Source organism: Perna viridis, chromosome 1, assembly GCF_037379345.1.
Source record: "Perna viridis isolate PV_CMFRI_1.1 ecotype Kerala chromosome 1, ASM3737934v1, whole genome shotgun sequence".
Lineage (NCBI taxonomy): Eukaryota > Metazoa > Mollusca > Bivalvia > Mytilida > Mytilidae > Perna > Perna viridis.
The window spans coordinates 26,433,804-26,441,032 of record NC_142445.1 but is presented as its reverse complement, the minus strand read 5'-3'; the positions used below and the strand labels follow the sequence as shown (position 1 = coordinate 26,441,032).

Here is a 7,229-nt window from a genome sequence, read left to right as displayed (position 1 = left end):
AACAACTGGTGAATTATTCATTAGGTAAATGAGGTGTCTAAATGAAAATTTGAAATTGTCAATGCATGTAGTTATCATATAATCAAGCAAAGATTCATTGGATTCCTTCAGTAGTGGATCAAGGAAAATGGACCAGGAGTTGAAACCATCCCTTTTCGTTGGAAAAAAATTGTTAATTTTGAGCTAAATTAGGCAAAAATGAGCAAAAAAAAGCCTAGAATCTCCCATTTTTATTTTTTAAATCGTTATTTTCATAAAATTCTAGATCTGCCACTGCCCCCAAGTTTAATCATTAATCGCACGCATTTATATACCACTGTACCACTGTTATTAAACATCGTAGTAATCATGAACGCATACACACGTAAAAAAAGAAAGGGTGAATAATAGTACTTCAAATTTGTTTCATCATTATTTTCTTCATCGTACTCCATATTAACCTCATTGAATCTTCATTGGAATACCAAAAATGTTGCGAACATTTCTTCTCCCATAGGCTTCAATATACTCTTTATGCTTTCATAATTGACTTTTTTTTGGGGGGGGGTTGACATTCATAACGATTTTAATATAGAAATACATATTGACAAATTTAACAGCTTATACAGTTTAAGTTTAAAATATGACAGGAAATTTATTGCATAGGCTTTAACAAACATTTACCTAATACTGATTTGAATAAATCTTAAAACATATAATACAGTGCATGTAATAATACAATTCAAAATACAGAAAGGAACACAAGGAGAGTATTCTTGTTATATAATCAAGCACGAAAACGGCTACCCAGGAGATTCTATCTTTTTCTTAATAATACGAAGTCTATTATGGTTATCCTTAAGTTTACTGAGTTTTTTAATGTTCGGTCGGGTATAAAAGTTTGGTTTCAGAAATATTCGTTCATGTTCAGGGGACTTACATGTTAGTAAATAATGATGCTTATCACCAATATCACCTCTGCTTCATAAAACAGAGAATCCAAACCAAAAAAAAACAGCTAAAAATTGAACAGTTTCATCTGAAAATGAAAAAAAGAAAATGAAAAAGAAAATTAACAAAACAGTAATACAAGTGCATTCCTTTCTTGCTAGAATGCATTTTATATTGGATGAAAAAAGGTTTAAAAAGTGAGCAACTCGCATTCTCTCAACGAATAAATAGTTCAGAGCACTGCACTGGTGTACAACATATTTAAAACTTCTACAATAAAACTATTTCAATTATCAGCTTACTGAAGCTTAAAGCAAAATTAAGAAATAAGAAGAAAAGCCTAAACGATTTAAGATATGAATAAACAGTGGTCTTATCTTCTTTAGGAGATACCATTATTTTGAAATAATAGTAGAAAAATCAGCATGTTCACAAAGAACTAAGTATCCGGTCAGCAGCAAACACGGTTGTTAGGTGTATTGTTGAAACCCCGACCGCTGGAAAGACACTGGGATCTTCCTTTAAAAATGAAGTATATACAGTAAAATTAAAAGGCGCCAACGCAAATTTGTCTGATAGCACTAGAAAACAACTTAACGATTACCTATACCATTGGTTTGCCAAGACTGATACTTGAACTTTGAAATCAGTATAATGAATTAACTGGAAAAAAATCATAACTAAAAAAATATGTGGAGGAAAACTTGAGTCAGCTAACTATACAAAAATCATTTAATTTGATTTTGTTTTTCTCATCTGGGGTAGATAGGTTAATTTCCATAAACTAACTACTGTTACGTCGTTAACGTCTGTCGGTCCGCAGTCGGCAATTCGAATAATTCAAAACGCAGTAAGGACTTGATAAAGGGGCAAATCTTAATCTTAATCTAACTATTCAAAATTACATTTAAATACGAAACATAAATGACAAAAGAAAGGAAACTGCTAACACACGTGCGCACTATTGCAGTATCCAATATTTGTCTGAGTGCAGCTAATAAATTCAAGGATCTACAAATGAACTCTCTTCTAAACATCTCTATTTCTTTTCGTATGTCTCTGCTTTTGTGTGTTCATAACACCATATCATTTTTCTAACAAAAGGAAACTGTAGCAGCCATCGCACTGTGGCTATAAATTGACGCAAATAATGTTCATATTTTATTCTGCAAAACCATTACATCGCATGTACGCATACAAAGTTACACAACTGAAGTTACGCAAGTTGCTGAATGTACGTAAAACCTGAAAAGATCAAAGAAACATTGTTTACAATTCTTGAAAATGTATCAAAGTTATCGAAGATTCATATAACAAATTCGAATGATATGGAAAATGTATAGAACAATTATTATTTACCTCTATGGGCCATTTATGATGCCTCGTGTCGAACGTGTCGAGTGACCATTTACAAAATCATTTAACCGGAAATGGTGAAATCTCGATTAAAATACAGTTGCTGCAGCGTGGCAGTTACAGAAACAGTAGTGGAATTAAAACAATTTCCAAGAAATGGTGAACTTTCTGGACAAGTAACGTCGTTTGTATAGTAGAATAATACCAATAATAAATAAATACCCAACAGGCAGTACAGACATTAGAACATAATCGGTTCATACATTGATTCTCATCGCATAACTGACGTCTAAACTTCAAATTAGTGTTTTATATAATTAAATATAAATGTTGAGAAAAAAAAAGAATAATTCGTGAATGTACTTTAAAACACAAAATTAAAATAAATTGTTTTTGATTTATCATGATAGAACAGAGGGCTTAAGGGAATAATTAAGCCATATCTATCAACCATTTTCTGCGTTTGTTTTAAACAATATCAATAAGAATTGCCTGAAATACTGACTTATTTTTTTTTCTCTTATTTTCGTGCAATGTACTACATTATTTACCTTCTACAGCCGCAGCCATGTGAGTTTTATTAAGGTCTTTCCCATTTCAATGGGAAGACCTTCTTGTATTTCTTCTGATTATTAAAGTCTTCCCCATTCCAATGGGAAGACCTTCTTGTATTTCTTCTGATTATTATCATTATTATTTTTTTTTCCGCCAGGCATTTTGCCAAAGTTTTGGCTGAACGTATCACGACAAGATTTTGACAATCTTTTGCAATCTGACAGGGGACTTTGGAATTCACCTTGTGAGACGTGATCATTTGTCGGTCCAGAGTTATCTGCCCGTAGCGGAAAAACTAATTTTGCTAAAATTTCTTAAACCGTTTTAGATACACACAAACCGAAAGCTCCATATCTTTTAGAAACCCGGGGCAGTACTATTTGACAAAGTTTCGAAAAGATTTGAGGTTTCCCTGGTTACGCAATTTCGCGACCTAAAATGAAATTGTTCGGTTGGTCACTAAACTTTTAAACCGTAAGTCGTGTAGACTTGGGACCTTTACTGTTGATCTTGAATGATTGCAGTATGTTTTTGCATTTCTTGGTTCTTTGTCAAACTTTGATAAGATATTTTACCTCATTTGTATCGTCATTTCTGAATCTCTATGAGGCACTTTTTTGCTGTAGTTTTTTTTTGTTCAGGTCTTTATAGTATGAGTTATAACTACTGGTAACGCGGTATTTACTGTCTAAATATGTATCTATGTAGGAAAACTCTCCACCGACATTTAGAACTATATTCGAATACAAAGAATTCCATTAGTGGTGTCTTTGCCGGTTTTGGTTATTGAAAATTACCTCTCTCTTTGAAAATTGGTGCACACGTTGAAAACAACAGTTCTTTCCGTTATTAATGCATTTTCTTTTATAAAACTAATCTAAAAAAAAGAATATGGATTAAGATTTTTCTTAAGTAATCCAACAATCATGATTTATGTAATGAAAATGTGATATGGAGTATGATTGCCTCGTGCTCAAGAGTAATTTCTTAGCTGCTTTTTATCAGAAACCTTCACTACTTTTATTCAAAGCTTGCTCATTTGCTTTTGTTACTTTGTGTGTATGATTTCGGTTGCTTTGTGGTCTTTGTTGTGTGTGTCTGTTTTCCATGTCTGGTCTTTGTCCCTGGATTGCATTCTTTTGATTACCGCTGTGGCCTTGGTTCCCTTGATTACTTGCATTATTATGAATGCATATTTAGTTGTATGACAAATATTTATTTTGTTTGAAACAGTGAACGTATATGCGGTCAAAGCGTCGTAACTCCAAATGTTAAATGGAAAAATGAATCACGGAAATAAAGAATAATGAAGTTTAAATTTCCTTGTTTGTTCTTACTTTTCAAACTACTCGCAAGCTCGTACAATATAATATTCTGCTCCGGAAGATATTCACCAGTATTCATGCAATAACCCTATATTATAAGACAATAAGTAAATAATGTTAATACATGCGTGAATGTTAGTTTCTGAAAACTGTCTTTAAAAGTATACTTCCAATACATTTTTTTAAAAAGTGGTTTAGACCTATCATAGGCACCTTAATCGGGGATGTCCAGCTTTATCAGTAAAAACCACTATTTACGATCTTTAAATGCAAAAACAACTCCATTTATGGCCTAACATTTAAACAACAGCATAGCGAGAATATCACCATAAATAAACATGTATTAATAATTTTCAATTGTCATTAAAATAGGAAAATCAAAGTACTCATGTACTGAATCAATTTACATTTACTCTTTTAGTTGCCTTAAATTAGCAAGAACAGAGACCGAATTCTGTAAAGTCACTATGTTCCGATATTGTTGTTCTAACTTACACAATGGAGGCACATTATTCACACTAATACACAATACCCATACTTTTGTAGAGACTTAAAAGTACCAATTTAGAGTCCAAAATCAGAGTTTTATTTTGACAACATTTGTTCAATACACACTAAAATAATACCTTTTCAATGCATAATTCTAGGTTAAGTGTGTTTTAGTATTTCATAGAGGGGTGGCCATTTGACATGGAAGTGACAATTGAGACCTTTTGCTTTGCAATACTTTATAATTATCTCCCTTTGAATTTATCTATTTTCATGAAAATCACAAGTTCATTTTGTTCTCAACTGATTGTATTGATGAAATTGACAGGAAAAATAGTTTATTATAACACAGTTACTACAGAATTCATCTTTCTTATAAGAATCAGAACTATTTTGCAAATTTAATAATTGTCAAAAACCTCGCCTTTTAACATATATACAAGAAATAAATACTGTCGATCGAGCTGTCCCTACAGACTAGAACACATTAAGTCATTAGCCGTGAGGCAAAGGTCATTTCTCAAGAACATGATAATTATCAGGAGAGAATTGGTGGGAAAGACCCTTCAATTGTTCCGGAACAATTGACCTTTTACTTTTTCATTATTATTATTATTGTTTTTGTTCCTTTTTATTAGTTTTTTTTTTGTTTGTTTATTTTTATACAATTTTGTACTTCATATTGTAAACAAATATTGATACATCGATTAGCCCACGTACTGAAACGAGAGCCGATTAAAGGCATGGAACGGTATAATTTGCTTTGTTCCATTACTTTCCGAAATCGTATAGTCAGAACCACTATTTCAATAGAATATGGTTATCAGTAGCCCATATTCACTTTCGGTAATGAAATGAATAACCGTTTCATATTGTTGGTTGGGTGATGATACATATATTTAAGATTGTTTGGGATTAGAATTATAAGGATAAGCTTTTTTCTCCAGAATTCATATATATGTTAAATTAAACCATTCACTCCCAAACCTGAAATAATTGTTTATGCTTTTTTTTTTGTACATCGATAAATGCAGGAAAAAAGTTTTTAATCCTATAAAATACAGTTTATCTTTGTATAATTTATCCCTCAAAACTACTCTTTGCAGTACTAAATTCGCATGATAGACTGCAGTATACTGTTATATATCAATTATTTTTAAAGCAGACATTATAAAAAGCATCTACTACTGACTTTCATTTCTTGAGCAAACATCGCTCGACATCTTTTTAAAATCAGCTTTTAGATCAGTACTAGGTTTAGTTTTGATATCAAATACGTCCCTTCAACCATTATACAGCCTGATATTATGAACATGTCGACTGCTGTTGTTAGCGATGTTTAAAAGTGTCAAAAGAATCATCGTCGTCGTCGTTTTTTTCTCCTTTTCGATCTTCCATAACAACCTGTTATCAATGTACTGCTGATTTTTTTTTTCCAGATGAAACTGTTGAACTTATTGTTTGCTGTTTTTCTTATGTTTGGATGTTCTTTTTTTGCTAAGCAGACTGTAAGTTACTATGTACTGTCACAATGATAGAATAATAGTTACATGAAACATTAAGCGTTACTTATGGAATCCGTTAACAAACTTCCGGTCATAAGAAAAGCTATCAAAAGTGAACAACTACATGGAAATATAGAAATGTTTATTGAATGCACTTCTTAAAAATGAGATTGTGTAAGTGCGTAAAAATCTTAAACATGAGACCACTATCATATACTTTTACAAGTTGAATAATAATTTATCATTATTTGAGTTTTTATCCAGTGTCTGTATAAGAATAAACCAAACCTGTCAAAAGGGTCTTGTACATAACAATATATTGCAACCTGCTCAGTGGTGTAAGAGTCTCCTCGTCGAACATTGAAAACTCATGGGAGGCCTTGAGATGATTTTTTTTTTCATCCCGGCGGGGTTGTTGTCTCTTTGACATATTCACCATATCCATTCTCTTTATATAACGGACAACATTTTAACTGGTTTAAAAATGATTTAGTTTGTGCACGGACCAGATAACTAAAGGTCTAGAAGTAATTATAAGTCTGAGACATATAGTATCGTATTCAATATGAATATATTGTGATGTATCTTAAATCAATGATGATTAAATGATGATTTAAGCCTATGAAGTATTTTTCATGTCATATTTAAAAGCTTTAACAATATTGGCTATTGGTTTTGTTAGCATATATTTCTAAAATCAACACTTACCAAGATATTTCGAATTAAGTAGCACCATTAAAAATGGCAAGTGTTAGGATCGCATTGTACATGCCTAAAAAGTATACATATTTCGTCATTATAGTCATGCAGGATGAAACAATTGATTTTTTAAGAAGAAACATTCACAGAATGATAATCCAAATACAATAAGAAGACAAGAAATAAAAGGTAAAAAAATAAATTGTTGTGTTATTTTGAAAATATGTGCAGAACAATGTTTTCCATTTCTTTTTTTTTACTGTGTATAATTTTATGATATTCATAATTTATTTAAGGACTGTTTTTTTTATTATTTGACCAGGTTATGCGAAATAAATAACTTTGGGACAGTTTTACGCTTCCCGAACAA

At 31.5% G+C, this 7,229-nt stretch overlaps 1 long non-coding RNA gene across 1 annotated transcript; it reads right to left on the bottom strand.

Annotated features, from left to right (window-relative positions):
• Window positions 1-2,078: 2,078 nt before the first annotated feature.
• Window positions 2,079-2,333, bottom strand: LOC148627990 (uncharacterized). Its single transcript, XR_015919328.1, has 2 exons — window positions 2,290-2,333; window positions 2,079-2,175 (listed from the first exon to the last, which is right to left on the bottom strand). It is a non-coding gene; the product is annotated as an uncharacterized LOC148627990 (long non-coding RNA).
• Window positions 2,334-7,229: the final 4,896 nt, after the last annotated feature.